Below are 21702 nucleotides of genomic sequence, written 5' to 3' on the forward strand. Positions count from 1 at the left end.
GAGAGGCAGGAGAACAATATTAATACTGACAAATAAAATAAATTAAGTCAAAGTGGAAAAGTAGACCATTTGAGATTATTTCAGTGTACAACCTTAGTACTGAATAACCAGTGTTATACATTTGCTTATCCTTACTAGAGATGTGGAAGATCATGGATAAATCTATTTCATACAGTTGTAGCATTTTCTCCCTTTCAAGTATTTTTCTTTGTTAAAATGGAAGGTGCCATTTTAACTTTATGTGACTGGAATAATGGAGAGAGAGAGAGAGAGAGAGAGAGAGAGAGAGAGAGAGAGAGAGAGAGAATATGGCATAAAAAAGCAAAAGGCAATATTTCACCCAAAATATCCAATTTGTACTGTTTTTTATTCAGCTTTTAGTGTTCAAATGAAAGAGATTAGATCAGGGGTGGCCAGGTTGCACAGTGGATAGAGCACCAGCCCTGGAATCAGGAGTACATGAGTTCAAATCCGGCCTCAGACACTTAATAATTACCTATCTGTGAGGTCTTGGGCAAGCCACTTAACCTCATTTGCCTTGCCAAAAAAAACCCAAAAACTTAAAAATAAAAGAAAAAGATTAGATCAACATATATACCTAGACCAAATTTTCTGATATGGTTACCTCTCTGAAAGATTGCTTTTTAAGTTTAGACAATTACTTTGAAGACAGCCAGAAATAGATTTTGTTCTTTAATTATCATGGAAGTAAAATGGGGATTGTGCATTTGATTGTTTCAAATGGACTGCCATGTTTGTTAGAAAATCTAACCTAGTATGATAAGAAAAGTATCAAGTAACCAAAATAGAACCTATTTCTTATATGAGCCTGAACAACATGGGGAAGATAGATAGAATCTGATGACAATGAAAGAAGTCTTTGAACTGTGAATCAGGACATATTGGTTCTAACTCAATTTCTACTAAAGCCAAGAAGTATTGTGACTACCTTTTATAACAAACTATAGGACAACATTTCCTTATTTTTTTGATTAGGAAAAATTCTAACTATAGTACACTATTCAGGATTATTTATCTTGTGAAGTTATGGCCCTAAAATGATATATTTTCTGGTACTATCACTCAGGAGCACACATCTGCTGGGCTGCCCAATATAGTTAGAATTCTATTAGCATTTAAAAGCAATTTACTGAGACAAAGCAAAAAAGAATTGTTACAGAACAACTTTCTAATACCAGAACTCTGTTTCTTTGAAGACAAAAGATATTAGAAAAATGGAATTGAGCTTTTTGAACGAAGTCATGCTCAAGTATTGAGAGTATATGTGACCAAAGATAACCTCTTGCCTTGTCCTCCTGAAATTCCCTTTATCCCTTCTGTTGCTCTCTTGAGATGGTCCTTAGTCATAACTATTTTATTTTCAAGAATCAGTATTCTTTTTCTTTTTCTTTTTAGGTTTTTGCAAGGCAATGGGGTTAAGTGGTTTGCCCAAGGCCACACAGCTAGGTAATTATTAAGTGTCTGAGGCCGGATTTGAACTCAGGTACTCCTGACTCCAGGGCTGGTGCTCTATCCACTGCGCCACCTAGCTGCCCCAAGAATCATTATTCTTACAAAATTCATAATCAGCATTTTTCTCCATTGAAGGATATTGAACTTGGAGTTGTTACCAAATTTGGAGGAAATCTTTCTGCCTTGATTTTGCTCCTTACCTTTGCTATAGATCATTACTATTCTGTTTTAATCTTATATCAACTTCATTTGCCAGTAGGATGAATTATACACTTAAACATTTTGTATATATATTTTTGATCCTTCAGTTTTGTTGGCTCTGAAATCAATCAGAAAACTATCAACCTTTACACTGTATTAACCCGTCAATAGTCAGTGACTGAAAACAGGTTCCCACATTTTCATTTACAACCAGTCAAAACAATACCTGTGCATGTTCCTTACAACACACTTTAAAAGACAAATCTGAGGGAGATTTAAGGATTGGACCCTCATTTCTTGATTCAGTTCTAATACTCTGTAGTTTGACAAATAATTACAATTAGATATAGTAAAGGGAGAGATAAAATTATTTTTATTTCTATTGCATAGATAAAAAATAACATCAATAATAGTTCATAGTATTTTATAAGATTACTATAAAATATTCTTAATCTTATTCTCTTAAAAAATTTAAAGCATTTTCATTTTAATTAAATAGAAATTTAAAAAATATAACCAAAACTCATGAAATTGATCTATTTGTATCTCAATCAGATAGGGAATAAATGAAACAAAAATACTATATGTGAAAAATAAAAATGAAACTATTGTTTTGGGGTCAATTTGTTTTATGATATTTATCAATGTTTATGATATTTGTTCTATTGATGTTATTTTACAAAATTTTTAAATAATTCCCTTATTTTCTTCATATTTTCTCTACTTATTCAACCAGAGCATTACATTTAGTTAGTATACTATAAATTTCTCAATTTGAGGATATTTCCAGGATCATTTTAATTGTTCATTCATTTATATTTTTATTATGCTATTACAATTAAAACAACTTTACTATAATACCCTAAATAATAGGATCATGTGAGGAAATTTATACATTTCATAGTATACTACCAAATAATTCTTCAAAATATTTTCACTTGTCCATTATTCTGCAGGTTGCCAGTTTCCTGAAGCAGTACCTACTACAAATTGTATTAATTATTATTTTATGTGATATTGGTAGTTTACTTATTCTTAAACATCTTCAAGTATTTTAGGACACATTTGCAAGGAACAATGTAGTGACTGAAACTATCAAACAATATACATATAACATGAAATTTTACCTATAATCTATTTATTGTGCTTTAATGTGTTCATTAAGTGCTTCAAAATGCATACTTATGTATATGCTTCCCAGAACTTTTTGAAATTCAGGTGGCATGTAAAATGAGCTTAGGAGAGACAAGAATGGTTTAAATTTCACTCTCCCTGACAGTTTTTCCCTCCTCAAAACAATAGGTAATAACTAGATGACTATCTAGTGAATATCTGAATACATTTTTTATTTCAATATTTTGTTATTGAATAAACATAACCTCTTCTTATTGCTGTGTAGGGGAAATTATAGGTATAAATTTAAATTTTAGTATTTGGCACAAATGATTACTTTTTTATTTTTAGGATTTTGAAAGGCATATGTGGTTAAGTGACTTGCCCAAGGCCACACAGCTAGGTAATTATTAAGTGTCTGAGACCAGATTTGAATTCAGATACTCCTGACTCCAGGGCTGGCGTTCTACCCACTGTGCCACCCAGCCACCCCCAAATGATCACTTTTTAATCCTTTGCCTGGTATAGATATAAATGCTAATACTGTTAATTATCTTTAATTATTAGAATGTGAAGACTAGTTTCCTTTATATTATTTTTCTTGGTGATTTTAATAAACAAAATGTGACAAAACCCCTTACATTTCCTAATAACTACCCACAGTTTCATACCCTCCCTTCAAAGATGTATAATTAAGCAAAATAAACTAATGTATTGATCATTATTGACTATATGATTCTACTTGTATAGTCATTACTCTTTGTAGTAAATGGGAAATATTTATCTGTTTATCATCATCAAGACTTGCTAATCTTGTTTTTTTATGTTGATCCTATATATTTCATATCTCTTATTGAATTCATTGTTTATTCTTGGTCCTGATGCCTTCTTGAGCAATATTAAATCTTAAACGTGATGATTTTTGATAGGAAGAGTAGGAAGAGTAACTGGGTGTTTGTGTGTGTGTGTGTGTGTGTGTGTGTGTGTGTGTACATTCATTTATGTCACAAACTGAAGAAGAATGTTCAGTTTAAGAAATAAAGGAAATTCATTTATTCTATTCAAATAAAAACCAGTATTCACTGCTATTTTTCACTCCATTCAATCACCCCACCACTATCATTTGCCACATTCTCTTATATGATCATTTAAAAAACCTAGGTTACTGCAGAAGGTTCAAGAAGAACTACTTTCCTGACTTGGTTTCTTATACTGTATCTAATTCAAAGTCATATTTAAATTTAAAATTTCAAAAAGAGTTAGTTTCCCTCACCCCTACTTTAGTAGAAAATTAGAGTAGCTGAGACAGCTCATTTGGAAACCACAGCTTCCCATTGAACTGAAGGGCACTTTCCAGGGACAGCCTATTTGTTAAGTATTTCAACAGCAGTGGGGTAGTGATTTTAATGTGCAATGCTGCATTTTAATAGCCAAGAGAGATGACTATTAAGATATAGCATTATACATTAACATCACCACAGCTCTGAGAGCTTCTGATGACAGCTTCTAAGATCGAGGCTGTTTCTTTACTCAGCTTAACTGAGCTTTCTTTTTTAAAAAACTCAGTGTTTTTGGATATTCTACTATTGTAATAAAATACACATGCATGTCATCTCAGTATTGTTTTGAAATAGATTTATCTTCAATATACTGAATTTCACATATGAATATATAAATAAATATATTTAAGTATGTCTCTGTATCAATATCTATATCTTAATCATAATCTTTATCTACATATATAGTTATAGCTCTCTCTATATCTATCTATCTATCTATCTATCTAACTATCTATCATCTATCATCTATATGTATTAGAAGAATAGAAATCAAAGTGTACAATCTCTTGAATACTTTAGCTGACTACTGGCATGAAATTCTAACTTGGAAAATATTTTTAATTTTATTTACTATTTAATGCCAATTGAAACACAAATTACTATTTCTATAGTATGTCATGAAATTGTATCAATCCTTTTATAAGTAAGGATATATATTAATTGAATGTTCCCATTATTAGAATTTGTGCTATAACAGAGAGGTTATTTTCAAAATATGGGATTGACAGTAACTATAAAAAGGAGGATTTATTAATTTGTTTTCTTTAAGGAAAATCTAGAGGTGGAATTTAATCTAGAATAAAAAGTAACTGAAAGAGAGAAAAGGATGGAGAAAGGAGGAAGAATTAGAAATTCTTTTGTTAGAAGTAATGAATTTTAATTGAACACTTAAAGAGAAAAGTATAGAAATGTCTACCTTGTACAATCCTTTCTGTTCTCAACAGCATACTAATTTGTTCAATATACAAAATCTAATTATTAAGATAACACATGAGAACTGATGAATGAACAAAACAATATTGAGAATGTACTGTCAGCTCAAGACTTAAATGTTTTCAGCTGGTAAACTCTTCATTTGATGTTTTTAAAATGCATTGAAAAATATTATAAAATTTATAATAATGAATGCATGCATTAATGATCATGAGAATAATCACAATTCCAAATATTTCTTTTTGTATTTTCTATACCAGTCCTCCCATTTTTCCAAAATACCTTTTTATTTTCCAATAACATTGGTACCAGATGAGCTAGATTTTTCTAATCAATAATATATTAGATATTAATTATTCTCATTTTCATTTCTCTTTGTGTCATAACAAAGATGATTTCACAGATGAACCAAAAATTGGAAATATTTGAGTTAGGATGTAGCAGGGATCTCCTGATAAGTTTGTCATTTTATTTTTTAAATCTGAGCCTACATCATTCTACTTAGTGTGCCATTCTAAAGAAAAACAAAGAATATGTCAGTACATTAACTCTGGGTTGCAAAACATCAAAGTACCCCAAATGTACAGATGTACAAATAAACTTAGATTAAGATACAAGCAATTATTTTTTGAACCTTGTTCCACATATTAAATAAACTATGCTTTTATCCTCAGATTCTTTCGATGTTTTGATGAAGATTTAAAATTCAATAATTCTGAAAATGAATGTATGTTTTTTAACAACATGTATATTGGCTACTTTATCTTTAGACTGTTTACTGATTCTAATATGAAAGTGCTATCATTGATTTTTTTTCTATGCCACTAGAGGCCATCATATACTTTCTTAGACAAATATGTGCATATGCAAATTGACAGCTTAATCTGCAAACATTCTAAATAGGCCAGAAAGATTCAAGTAGAAGTGACTGAACACATTTCACCCATTTTGCACTTAACTGTTACTCCTTTCTGTAAAAATTACTTCCCACAACCCATACTACCTGCAAGACCACATAGCTACCTAGATTCTTATGCATAAGGATAGTGAATTTTCTGGCAAAGAAATGTGAATCTTGACCAAAGATATCAATAATTTAGTAGGCACAAAAGGAAGAGTTATCTCTGAATAAGAGAAAAGAATGTTTGCAGTCAAATGAAGGACTTTTTATATTTTTTATTTTTAAATATGCTGAAAGGCAAAAACTTTGCCACATTAAAAATATGGTGTTAGATCCACTACAAAGTACAGAACTTCTGTAATACACTGTATTACTGCAACATGTTCACATAAACCGAGAATAATGAACATTTAATTTCCTTAAAACATCTGTGGGAAATAATTTAAAAGAAATATATACAGATATTCCATATATATAAGGGATGGTGGAAAAAAGTTTAAAATACATAAAACTACTACAAATGTTAGCATGTTGCTTTATTATTAAATTTCCATCTGATTTTTATTTCCAGTGAATATAGCTTTTTATGGCTTGCATAATAGTCCTCCAAGCTGCATTTCAGAATAGAATCTCAGAAATAATGGTATGAAGAAAAAAAAAGGTAAGAAAAAGAAAGACACTCAGAATCAAAACCTTAAATGGTGATTTATCTTGAACAATATGTGGCTTTCAATTGCTAGTTTCCTAGATGTTCACTTAAATGTCACCTTCCCTCCCACCTATTTCTCACCCTGCAGAGAAATATAAATCAAATGTATATCTATTGCACAGATATGCTACCTGCTCTCTCTGTAGCAGGATAGCAATTTTAACCCTTCTCAAGCATTATATATTTAAAAAAGGGGAAATGAATGGTAATGATGTTTATTACAATAAATACAAGAATTTTGACCTAGCATGAAAGTCAAATTTAAAAAATAATATTAAACCCTTGAAAAACTGTATTAATCATCCCCAGATGACTTAAAATATTATTATTGGACTAATCAATATCCTTTGAAACTCCATTAGCATTTTAGACAATCCTGAGCTAGAATATGAAATGATAAATTCTGATTATGTGTCATATGAAAGAAATAATTCTTACCAACATAATAACTTTGCATAGAATTATTGAAATAAAATATCCATGCAGCTCTCTCAGATAATTGTAGGATTAACAAAAAAGTCTTTGATTGCCAGTAGGGCATGTTCTTAGCTTCAGGAATATGGGAGCTGGTCAGTGAAAAACAAGAGCTGAATCACATGTTTCTTTGAGTACAATAGACACTAACAAAGCAACAACATATCTGAGTAAATGGAGAGAGGTCTTTGACAGGTTATTTTATAGTCTGAGAATAACAAAACTAATGTGTGTTATTTAAACCATTTGTAATGATGACCACTGAAATGAAACCTCCTGTGCTAATCTTGCTAGTCAGCGGTATTCATTAAAAATGAACAAACATATTACAGTGCTTAGGGGTTCACTGGACTGAATAGAGATTCCTAAATACATGATGCAAAATCAAACAGTTTCAGTCAGTATAGGTTAAATATGGAGAAATATAAGGAATGGATATCCAGTCATTGTAGAAGCTCTACATGAAGGGACCCCGGAAGTCTTAGGGGATTTTTCTTTTCTCTGACTTATTTCCCTATACAGCTGATAAGAGAACTTTACTATGTCCCAGCAGCCAGATTGTATTCATAATTTCTCCTTGGGAATTTAAAGCATAACAACACAATAGCACCCAAACATTCTCAAATCATGATTTATAGTACAGATAAAACAAAAAGATCATCATATAGTTCATGGAAAATGTATGAGTGGCTCTCATCCAAAAAGGAATAAAAAACTTAAGATAGTAGCCTGGAAAGGTATCTGAGCAGATGGTAATAATTATAGTTCTGATTGGATGTTTTTCACTGAACAGAATGAGTTTTAGCTAGTGGAGACTGAAGATAGGCCAATTTCCCGATGATATTAGAAATAAATTTTTCGTCATTAAACTATCCAAAAGTTGACTAGAATGCCTTAGGTTTTCTATTCCTGGAAGGTCTTCAAGCAAAAATGGAGTCATTAATTATTTGAAGATTTTTCAGAGGAAAATGTTCAAGTATGGTTTGGACTCTATGAGGGATTAGTTTCTCTCTTTTTTTCATTCTCTCACTTTGTCTCTTTATCTATCTCTGTAACTCTGTCACTCTCTTTCTTCTGCTGTGTTTGTGTGTGTGTGTGTATGTATGTGTGTGTGTGTGTGTGTGTGTGTGTGTGTGTGATTGTGTATTTAATTGTGCTTTTTTTCTCTGATGGGCCCCTTTGGCAGGCTAGTGAAATCAATGAATGCTTCAACAGAGCATTTTTTTTTAATCATTGAAGGAAATGCTACATAGCAGTTAGAGGATATTGAAAATAAAGATGCAATTTGTTTCCTATCCAATTTCATAGAATTCTCAAAATCTTTTCACAGGCTTATTTGGAGTTCTATCAACTTAAGGTTAAAAGCTTTCAGATAAAATAGACACTAAAGTTCTTTCCAACTCTGAGATTCAAGAAGTTATGATTCTTACAGCTCCTCAGCAGATGCCCATACCATGTGTGCAGATTGGAAAGGGTATATCACAAAGTTTTCTTGTCTTATTCGATCATTTGAATGCTTTCACTATACCTCTAAAACAATGACACACAAGGATTATACTATACTACTTCAGAAATATACTTATACAAATATTTGCATATGTATATTTTGTCTATATTTTTATTTTTGCTCAATCATTTCAATCATACATGACTCTTTGTGAACCTATTTGAAGTTTTGTTTGTATGGATTTTGGAGTGATTTACCATTTCCTTCTCCAGTCCATTTTACAGATGAGAAAACTGAGCCAAACAGAGTTAAGCTATTTCCCCAGGGTCACAAAAATAATAATTATCTAAGGCTGGATTTGAACTCATGAAGATGAGTTTTCCTGACTCCAGGGCTGACAGTCTATCCACTGTGTGACCTAGTTGCCCTATGTGTATATTACATATACATATAAATTACACTGAACATACAAATTTGGATATATTGGGTTGTTGCATCCTGTTGCCCGATGTCACATGCTGCTACTTGCCCAACATTGGTGTGTGTCAGGAGGTCCCATTGATATGTGAGGAAAAGAAACCAAGGAAAGTTTGAGAGGAAAGACCATATTGATGATTAGTCAATCGTGAGACTGTTTAGGATATAGCAAGTTGCCACATTCAGTTACCAGATGTTACATGTTGATGCTTGCCAAGGCTATGGTGTCTTCCTAATTCAAAAGGAAAAGAAATCATGTCAAGGCCAATAGACTCCCACAACTGTCAGACCATCACCAATAGTCTTATCATTCAGTCCTATCAATCAAGTCATAGGGTGAAATTGTTATAGTAAAGGTAAGTGAGAAGGATGCCTTCTATAGCATAACCCTCACTATAATAAATATAATTTTGCAAGTCATGCCACCAATCTCTTGATTGGTTGGCATGGTCTTCTTTGATATCAAAGGATGACTAACATAGATAAGTCTACTGAAAAGCAGTTTCTAAGATCAGGAATATATCATATTATATATATATATGTGTGTGTGTGTGTTGTCTTCTGCACTAGAACGTAAATTTCTTGAGACATGGTAATATTTTTTCTATTTGCATTCACAGTACCTAGAACAGTACTTTGCATATAGAATTGATAAACATTTCAGTTACTCATTAATTCTTTCATCTTTAAATTGGCTGTCCATTTTCAGTACCAGATTGATTCAGAATAAATATCATAGTCAGATATTATCTCCTTTTCATCGCATTGATGATCCATGTACCTCCAGTCTTACTCTCATGGCTCAATAGCAAAATTTAGCAGTCAGCTGAAAAAAAGATATTTAATTTCAGAATAAAAAATAAGAAACAATTTTTGTATTTATATGACAGAATTCTTTAATTGAATGATAGACATACATTACAGAATAAATAAATTTAAACAAATTTAGAGCACTGGAATTTTGAGCTTCATCTATCGTTTTCATAAATATTGACCAAACAATATATTAAAGAAATTATTTTATCTATCTTTAATCTAAGCAAAATGATATTGACATAGTCCATGAATTTGTGAAAAGAAATTTTATTTTGGTTTTTTTTTTGAGTTTTTGCAAGGCAATGGGGTTAAGTGGCTTGCCCAAGGCCACACGGCTAGGTAATTATTAAGTGTCTGAGGCTGGATTTGAACTCAGGTACTCCTGACTCCAAGGCCAGTGCTCTACCCACCTCCCCAAGAAATTTTATTTTTAAAGTTTTGCACAATTTGCTACCCAATAGTAATCCAACACCTTTGCATAATATGGGGGGTAGGCAAGATTAGGTCTTGATGATCATCTCAACTGAATACAAGCTCTGAAATTTTCTGGAAAAATGAGCAAGTTTAGATTGTGAGTTCAGTAAAAGATTGCATAAAACATTCAACAACAAATGTAACTATTTCAGGGGAGGGTCCTCCCTAGGATTGATTGATGTCCATTGAGTAATGACATTGTTTTGACAACAGTAAATCTTAGGGATAGTGAAGAGTAACTATGGCTCGTGTAATTAGAATAGGTGTCCATAATGATGAAATGATATATGCCTTCTGTCATCTAAGTACATGATGTACAATGATGATTTTGATATCTCTGAATCTACAAATTATAAATAGACAATAGCTAGTGTCACAAAATCAAAGAAAACTAAGATATATAGTATAATCAAACCAGGAAATGAAAAAAATTAGGAGATATTTTGAAAAGGTTATCAAAAATATAAATAAGCCTAGGTTTTAAGGAAAGAAGGACACAAACCCCCATTACTGATACCTATCACACACTTAAAACCCCAGATCAGTTTGGACTTTCACATACAATTAAAACAGTATTTTCAAAGGATTTTTTTCTAGTGGACTTATGTAGAGATATCACTGGCTAGTAGGTGTCATTTTGCATGTAGAGAAACAATATATAATTGAAGAGACGCTGTTGGACATGAAATCAGAAAGACTAAGATTTATATTCTGCTCTTTAAATTTACAAGCTGTGAACTTTGGGACAATTAGAATCAGCTTTCTCAATCATAAAATAGGAATAACAGTAGCCATACCTCAGAGTATTATTGTGAAGTTTAAATGAGTTAATGCATATAATATTTTGAAACTTCCAAGCTGTATACAAATGAGGTATTAGTATTGTAAATATGTATCAAATGCCTTTTCCTTTGATATTTTTTTTCAAGGCAATGGGGTTAAGTGGCTTTCCCAAGCCCACACAGTTAGGTAATTATTAAGTGTTTGAGGCTGGGTTTAAACTCAGGTACTCCTGACTCCAGGGCCAGTGCTCTATCCACTGTGCCACCAAGATGCCCCTTCTTTTGATTTTTACATACATTTCAAATGACTTATTATCAAAATAATTTTAGACGAGAATGACAATTGAAAATTTTGAGAAAATGTGGAACAGTTAGGACCTGCTTTGGTAGAAGAAGTCTAACTTTGAATTGGTTACAGATCCCTTTGAGTCAAAGGAAAATATCTTATTTATAAATTTTGGCTAAAGTGGCTAATTATAGTAATTTTGGAGTGCTAACACTTTTAAAATGTATTTTTATTGATTTTTTTCCAAATACATGGTATAAAAGTTTTTTTCAGCATTCATCCTTACGAATCACACTTGGCAATAAGGAAGCAAAGCTTTCACTCTTAGTAGATGATATGATAGTATACTTAGAGAACCCAAGAAAATCATTTAAAAAACTCCTTGAAACAATTAAAATATTCAGCAAGGTAGTAGGATATAAAATCAACCCTCATATAGCATCAGTATATATATATATATATATATATATATATATATATATATATATATATATATATATATACATATGAACAGCAAAATCCAAGAACAAGAGATAGAAAGAGAAATATCATTTAAAATAACTACAGATAACATTAAAACATTAAATACTTGAGAATCTACCTTCCCTAACAAACCCAGAAACTGGTTGAACACAATTTTAAAGTACTTCTCAAACAAAGTCAGTTATAGTAATTGGAAAAATTTCAATTGCTCATGGCTAGTTTGAGCTAATATAATCAAAATAACAATTCTACCCAAGATAAATTACTTATTCAATGGCAGACCAATCAAACCATCAAATAACCATTTATCTGAGGTAGAAAAAAATAGTAATAAAATTCACCTGGAGCAACAAAAAGGCAAGAATAGCAAGAGTATTGATGAAAAAAATTAAAGGAAAATGTCCTAGCTCTATCAGCTATAAATCTATACTACAAAGGGGACAGTCAACAAAACTGCCTAGAACTGGGTAAGAAATAGAGTGATGGATCTGTGGATTAGGATAGGTTCAAAAGAAATCACATTAAATGACTGCAGCAATCTATTGTTTGACAAACCCAAGACATCAACTTTTGGGATAAGAACTCACTATTTGACAAAAATAATTATGAAAACTGGAAATAGTATGTCAAAACCTAGACATAGACCCACATTACACATCCTATACCAAAATAAAGTCAAAATGGGTATAGGATTTAGACATAAAGAGCAACACAATAGATAAATGAATAGAATAGGAAATTAACAATCAAATCTATGGAAAGGGTATCAATTTATTACCAAACAAGTATTAGAGTACATTTTAAAATGCAAAGTGAATGATTTTGACTATAGTAAATTAAAAAAAATGTTTTTGCACTAATAAACTCAGTGCTGCCAAAATTAGAAGGAAAGCAGGAAGCTGGGAAACAATCCTTACAACTAGGAGTTCTGATAAAAGTCTGATTTCTAAAATATATAGAGAATTGCATCAAATTTATCAATTTACATGTCATTCCCCAATTGATAAATTGTCAAAGGATTTGAAAATGAAGAAATTAAAACGATATATAATCATCTGAAAAAATGGTCCAAATCATTATTGATTAGAGAAATGCATATTAAAACAACAATAAGGTATCATCTCACACCTATCAGATTAGCCAAGATGAGTAAAAGGGAAAATGATCAATGTTGGAAAGGCTGTGGGAGGATGGGGGCATTGATGCATTGCTGGTGCAATTGTGAACTGATCCAACCATTCTGGAGAGAAATATGGAACAATGCCCAAAAGCATTAAATATGTTCATTCCCTTTGATCCAGCAATTCCAATTCTAAGCCTATACCCAGAAGAAATCATAAAAACATTGGAAAAGTCCAACATTACTAAATATTCGTAGCATTTCTTTATGTAGTGGTAAAGAATTGAAAATTGAAGAGATGTTTTGTTTTGTTTTGTTTTTGTATCTATCTCTCTGAACTGCTGAGAGCAACTGCATCCATCAGGGCTGAACATTTCACAATATTGTTGTTAATGTTTACACTGTTCTCTTGGTTCTGCTCCCTTCGCTCAGCACCAGATTGTGTAATTCATTCTATTCTTCCCTAGATTCCATAATATTCATATACAATAACTTATTTAACCATTCCTCAATTAATGGGCATCTCCTCAATTTCCATTTCTTTGCCCACTACAAAAAAAGAGCTGCTATGAATGTTTTGGAACATGTAGGACTTTTCCCATTTTTTTATAATTTCTTCTGGATACAGGTCTAGAATTGCAATTTCTGAGTCAAAGGGTCTGAACAGTTTTATTTTTCTTTGGGCATAGATCTATATTACTCTCCAGAATGGTTGGATCAGGGCACAACTTCACCAGCAATGCTTTCGGAGTGCTAATTCTGATGTAGATAAGCCTATCAAGTTTTTTACTTTTGAGGTTCATAAACTTTATATTTCTTGGAAATATTTTACACAGTATATACTTTTTTAGGCTTTTGCAAGGCAAATGGGGTTAAGTGGCTTGCCCAAGGCCACACAGGTATTCATTAAGTATCTGAGGCAGGATTTGAACTCAGGTACTCCTGATTCCAGGGCCTGTGTTTTATCCACTTGGCCATCGAGTCGCCCCACAGTATACACTGTTAATAAACATATTGTGCTTAACTTGGGCTTATTTTTCCACTCATTGAAAAGATTTTCCTGATGTGTCTAGCTGGATTAACATACCTTGGTAAGGGGGAAAAGATAATGACTATGCTCCTTATATGATCCATTTTCCTCCTGTTTTCAATATCTCTACAACTCTCCAGGAGAGAAATGAAAATCAAGGGGACTTTGGGTGGCACTGAAAGTTCTAATGGATATTTATTTTTCTATTTATATCCATTAATTATATGATGCACACATATATTTGTATCTATATACATAGATACATATACATATGATCAAATATAAACATATATATATATGTATATATATTTGAGGGATTGTGGAATGGGGAGTCATTGGAAAGAGAACTCTTTGGTGATAATCTCATTGATAGTTTCAATTTAAGAAAAGTATTATAGAATAATTATTAAATATTAAGACTCAGCAAAACAAAATTAACATCCCCAAATGTTTTTCAGGCCTAAGTGATTTGGCAAATTTAGAAAAGATTACATATCAATTAAATGATAATGAAAGGTTTCAGGAAATATGTTACTGTTGCTTGCAAACCGTGACATTAGGTTAAAGGTTAAAGATATTAACAATCTGTTTCATTACTTAAGCATTTGTGCCTGTTCTTAACACTATTGATATTTTATATCACTGTTAAAAGTTTGACTGTTTTTTTGCAGGTTTTTTTTTTTTTTTTAGGTTTTTGCAAGGCAAATGGGGTTAAGTGGCTTGCGCAAGGCTACACAGCTAGGTAATTATTAATGGTCTGAGACCATATTTGAACTCAGATACTCCTGACTCCAGGACTGGTGCTCTATCCACTGTGCCACCTTGCTGCCCCTGGACTGGTTTTTAAGGCTGTTTTCTCCCTGATCACATCAGTTTAATCTTCCAAAAATAAAATAATCTCACCGAATACCTATAATATTAAGGAGAAGAAAATAAATAGTTCTAAAAATCCACATCTGACAAGTTTCAAATTTATATTATTAGTAAGGATCAACTTTACTTTATGAAAACATAAGATTCAGATTATGAATATGTAGCCATGAAGTCACTTTAAAGTTTTTGCAAACTGCCTTCATCAGCTCCTATATCCTTTATGTTATTGTCAGTGAATTTGCCATCCAAAAAACTTGATCTTTTCTTGAAATAATTGATATCTTCTCCTTTTTCTATTGTCTCTGGCAATGTTTTCTTAAATTGAGTATCATAGTCTGACCCTAAAATATCAACTAATTGGAACTGCAAAATCGATTATATCATTATACCTTTTCCTTGAAAGTAAATTGTGAAATTTATTGATAAAACAATCGCGCCTACATTTTCCTCAAACATTAGCCATCCCTCTTTCTTAGTTTATCTCTCCGCTGTGCTATTCAAGTTCCCAAATTCCCTTCATTTGAACTAGGGCATCACAGTGAGATTCTAACCATTCCTTGAGAACTCACAGTAGCAGTTACACAGATATTATCTATTCTTCCCCATTCTCCCCAGGCACAGCCATCCTTCTCCATCCCCAATCACTGCCTTGTTGTAGAAGCTTGACACTTAAAGGGCACATTCTGTATTATAGGTCAGTAAAAAGTGATTAAGAACTGCTAACTTTCTCCCTTTGTATTCCAACTCTCCCAGAATTTTTCATTTTGGATAGGATAAAGTGAAATGCACAAGATAAGCAGAATTGAAAGACTGCTTATTTGCAGTGTAGATCTCATTATGTGATTTCCCCCTCCCCCAAATCACCTATCTTTGAATCATAACTACTTCTCTTCCAAGTACCACTATTTGTAGTCACCCAGGTTCATATTTTCAATATTACAGTCTACTCTTTATGTCTTTTATCCGCAATATCCTTTCAGTAATGATAAAAAAGACTTTAGAGGTGACTAGTATGTATCATTGCTAGAGAGAGATCACAAGTCAGTAATCAATGGAAACTTAGGATGTCATAATGTTTCATTACAATGAATTATAATATGAGTTTAATGCCATAGCAGTAGATGCATAGTTGAGACAATATTTCTTTGATTATAGTATTGAATTTGCACTGGGAACCCTAATATTTGTTAATTTACTTCACATACCTTGAGTTATACAAACTGGAGAAGTTTCACTTTTAAAGTACTTTGGAGTAACTTATAAGTTAGTAAAGCATAAAATGTGTCTATGAAATGTAGAAACTGTCATACATACAATTATGAAGCTCATCCATACTCTCAAAAACAGCCAGGAATTCCTGGGTTTTTCAAAGTCTCACTATATGTTCAGCTGCATATTTTCTCTTGTGATTAATTTGCTGATTTACCCATCATTGACAGATATTACATTCCAGAAACTGATCCTACCTTTAACATGTAAGCTGTAAGTTAACTTCGGCTTCATCTGGAGCTGCCTAGATTTTCACCAGCTTCCTATCATTAATTAGGATGTTTTTATTTTGTCCTCTCAGGTAAACTTTATTATAGAATGAAGGTCCCTATTCTTCGTGGAGCAAAACTAAGACATTTGAGAAAAGTAGTTAATGACTACATAAGCTACCTTTGAGGCCTCCACACACTAAAGAAGACGTTAATAGCTGCTGAATTGTGAAAAAAAAGAACCTCTTTATTAATCAATCATCATTTGAATTAAAAAAGAAAATATAAAGGATGTTATTTAAATAGTGTTACTATGTAATTTCACACATTCCTTACAATGGAATCCAGTGAGCTGATAATCATTATCAAAATATCAAAGAATGAATTTTGCTCAAATAAATCACTTATACTATATGTTGCAAGACATCTGGAAAGGATTAAGCACTACCCAATGTAAAACTAGCACTCAAGTCCAATTGATGCTCATACAAATTGAATGAAATAGCCAAAAGAGATATGATAAGAGGTTGAGCAGGTATATTGCCTATTTTGTGGCTCTTGTGAAAGGGTGCTTAATGACAACAGAGCCTGTCTTTCTCAGAATCGAAACCAACTAAATCATTCTAAAGATAACCTTTGTAACTAAAACATAATCAGGAGTTATTTTTCATCTTAAGGAGGTGTCAAGTTATAGAATAGTGCAGTGAAAGAGCACGAGATATATAGTTAAATGGAAACTCTATTCACAGGAATCCTTTATAATAAATGCAGGTAGTAGCTAGGCAGTACAATGAATAGAGCAACTGATGTCAGAAAGACCTGAGTTCAAAACTGACCTCTGCCTCAGTTTTCTCAACTGTCAAATGAGGATAGCCCTAGATTCTAACCTCTAGATTTGGTGTGAGGCCTGAAACATAGTAGATATGCTATAAATGTTACTGAAGATGATGATGACGACGATGATGATGATGATGATGGTGATGATGATGATGATGATGACGATGATGATGATGATGCACAAGGTTCCAGAAATATTCCTGATTCTTAATGACATTGATTTCTCAACACCTTAACTCTGGTTATTATTTTTGCTTCCTTAATGTACCTTTTAGACCCTCTGGCTCTTGTTATGTCTGCTTCATTTTCACTACTGGCTGGATCAGCCAAAAACAATGCCTCAGATCTTGGCTTGCCACTGGCACATTCCAGTCCCTAATTTTTGCTCCTGATTGCCTGGTGAGACTTCCCATTTGTCTTTTGGATTAAACCCTGGCTAAACTGACATGAGTTAATTAGTCAGTCCTGGACAATCTTCTTTCCTGCCTGAGGTGGATCTGGCTTGCCAAGACTACTTGGCCAAACATTCCTCCCTCTGTAGAGCTGGAATAACTATTGCATAAAAAAAATAAATCGCTACAAATAAAGAGAAAAAAAAGAGGAAAATCTCAAACCAAAGGAAAGATAGAGTCTATATTTTTTGAACTCTAACAGAAGCTTCCAAGATTGAAAGTCTTTGGATACAGGCCAGTTTATACATTGAGAATTGGTCAAATTAAAGTGAAGAATCTCTTGATTGTAGAAAATGGAGAACATGTACCTGTACAAGGAAATTATGATTAACTTTATTTGAAACAATTATGTATTTACTTATCTGTGTATATACTATTTTCCTCCTCTCCATAATGCTATTGGAATGCTACCTTCTCCTGGAGCAAGAGTTGTTTTATTTTGTTTTTCTATCACTACTTCATAGTAAGATGTATGTGAAATTAGATCCATGACATATTAAATTAGTATCACATAGACATATAGTACCAAACAAAAATCAATTCTATTAATCTTTTGAAAGACCTTTGTGCATCTCTCTTGGATCCTTAAAATATACCTTTAGACTTATTGCCTAAATGATGACCTTATAGATTTTCCATTGTACAGAGCATAAACCTATTTTATGCAGCTATATATCACAAATTGATAAAAATGTTGCATTATTCCAGAAAGTGTGTATTTTTGTGACCAATATCACTGGAAATCAACAAGATTCTTTAACTTCTAAAGGTTTCAAAGCAATCATAAGAACTTGAGTTTTGATGAAATTCCTGGATCAAGAATAATCTCAGTTATCAATGGTATTCCTGCATTCTTTGACCATCTGCTATGAATATTGCTCAGAGAAATGAATTCCAGCTAGAAATGAATATAACCTTTTAGAAGGTATCTGATAGAGTATTTTGATGCACTAAATCATATTGGACAAAATAGATAACTTTTGCAATTTTTTTGACAATTAAAAGAGAAAAATAGTAATAGCGTCAGATATTTAAAGTTAGAAAGGACCACAAGACATCTAAGCCAACTCTCTAATTTTACAAATAAGGAAAGGGTCACACATCCAGGATGAAATAGAAGTGGGAAGTGAACACACATCTGAAATTTGCAAATAAAAGGACTTTGAAAGAAATTTCAAATGCAAAAATTCTTACAAAAATTGAGATATATAACCATTTGACAATTCTTATAAAATTACGTGCTTAGATTTCCATTATGTACCTCTTTAAGGCTTGGTTGTGCTTAATTGATCAGTGTCACATGGGTGATATAGAAAAATGTAGTTTGGATATGGCTTATCCTGGTTCAATGTTAGGCATAAAGAAAATGATACAGTTTATTTTTTGGAGACAATCAGGGTTAAGTGACGTTCCTAAGGTCTCACAGCTGGTAATTATCAAGTATCTAAGGACAGATTTGAACTCCAACATTATATTGACTTGGGCCAAGTTTCTGTCTTACTGTCTTCAAGTTTTCCCAGTAATTTTTAATGAAAGAGTGAAGTCTTTTCCTAGAAGTTAGAATCTTTGAGTTTATCAAGTAGCAAATAACTATACTCATTTACTAACTGCTTCTTTTACATTTAATTGCTTCCACTGATCCACTAGTCTATTGCATAGACAATACCAAATACCTTTGATGACTGATGTTCTATAATATAATTTTAGATCTGGTAGGGCTAGACCACCTTCCTTTGCACTTTTTTCATTAATTCTCTTAATATTCTTGATCTTTTGTTCCTCCATATGAATTTAATTAGTATTTTTTTCCTAACTCAACAAAGTAATTTTCTGCAAGTGTAATTGGTATGGCACTGAATAGATACTGTCATTTTTATTATATTAGCTCAGCTTAGCATGAGCAATTGATATGTGCCCAATTATTCAGATTAGATTCTATTTTGTGAGAAGATTTTTTGGTTGTTTTCATATAGCTCCTGAGTTCATCTTGACAGATAGTTTTCCAGGTATTTTATGTTGTCTAAAGTTATTTCAAAAGGAATTTCTCTTTCTATCTCTTGCTATTGTATCTTGTTAGTAATATATAGACATGCTAATGACTTATATGGGTTTATTTTATATCATGCAACTTTGGTAAAGTTGCTAATTATTTTAAGGAGTCTTTTAGATGATGTTCTAGGATTCTGTAAGTATACAATCATAACAACTGCAAAGAGTGAGATTATTTTCTTCATTGCCTATTCTAATTCCTTCATGGTTCTTCTCTTATTTCTAAAGCTGTCATTTCTAATACAATATGGCATTATAGTAGTGTTGATAGTGGACATCCTTGTTTCACCCCTGATCTTACTAGGAAAGCCTCCAGTTTGTATCTATTACATGTAATGCTTGTTAATAATTTTAGATAGATACACCTTATTACTTTTTTTGGAAAAAATCAATTTATTACTATGTTCTTTAATAGGAAAAGGTGCTGTATTTTGTCAAAAGTTCTTTCAGCTTCTCTAGAAATGATATGTTTTCTGTTAGATTTGTTATTGATATGGTCAGTTCTGTTAATAGTCTTCCTAATATTGGAACAACTCTGCATTCCTGGCATAAAACCTACTTTACAATAATGTATTATTCTAGTGATAGCTTACTGTAATCACTTTGATAATTTATTTTTATTTAATTTTTTCATCCATATAATTTTGCTTCTCTATTTTAACTCATTCTGGTTTAGGTATCAGCACGATATTTGTGTCATAGTAGAAATTCAGCACAACTCCTTCAAATACTTTTTCAAATAGTTTAAATTAAACTGGGAATAATTGTTAATTGAATATTTGATAGAATTAACTTATAAATAAATCTATGTGGCCATGGAAAATTTTTCTTAGGGAGTTCATTGATGGTTTGTTCCATTTCTTTTTCTGAGGTGGGGCTATTTAAGTATTTAATTCCCTTTTCTTTTAACCTAGCCAGTTTATATTTTGTCAGTATTCATCCATTTATTACCCTACAATTGGGCAAAATAGCTTCAAATTATTTCTTTAATTTCCTCCTCATTGGTGATGAATTCATCTTTATCATTTTTGATATTGGTAAATTGGCTTTCTTCTGTCTTTTTTTTAATAACCAAAGGCTTATCTATTGTATTTTTTCAAAAAACCAACTTAGTTTTATTTATTAATTCACATTTTCTTACTTTTATTTTATTAATTTCTACTTAATTTTCAGAATTTCCAATTTGGTATTTAATCGGGGATTTTTAATTTTTTCTTTTTTTAGTTGTATGCTCATTTCTTTGATCTTGTTTTTCTCCATTTTATTTATGTAAGCATTTATATATTAATATTTTCCCTAACAACTATTTTGTCTATATCCTAAGAGTCTTGGCATGTTGTCTCCTTATTGTCATTTTCTTGGATGAAATTATTAATTATTTCTATAATTTGTTGTTTGATACACTCATTCTTAATATTAGGTGATTTAGCTTCCAATTAATTTGAGGAATATCCCTCCATGGTCCTTTATTGCATGTGATTTGTATTGCATCATGATCTGAAAAGAATGCATTTAAAATTTATGCCTTTCTTCATTTGTTTATGAGGTTTTGGTACCTTAATATATGACCAATTTTGATGTTATTTTCATATATCACAGGGAAAAACAGGTGTTTCTTTCTATCCCCATTTAATTTTCTCCAGATATCTATCATATCTAAAATTTCCAATATTCTAGTCACCTCTTTAATTCCTTCTTCTTTATTTTGTGACTAAATTTATATAATTCTGAGAGAGGTAGATTAAGACTAGTTTAGTTTTGCTGTCTATGTTTTCTTAAAACTCATTTAACTTCTTTTCTAAGAATTTGGATGATATTCTGCTTGGAACATATATATTTCATACTGAATTACCTTTTAGGTATTGTTTTGGTTAAAGTGTTCTGAATCCCATGATTGGATGTGACCAATTTAATTTTATTGATTATCAGTCTTTTTCTTCACATTCTTTTGCCT

This window comes from Macrotis lagotis, chromosome 3 (genome assembly GCF_037893015.1).
Source record: "Macrotis lagotis isolate mMagLag1 chromosome 3, bilby.v1.9.chrom.fasta, whole genome shotgun sequence".
Classification (NCBI taxonomy): domain Eukaryota; kingdom Metazoa; phylum Chordata; class Mammalia; order Peramelemorphia; family Peramelidae; genus Macrotis; species Macrotis lagotis.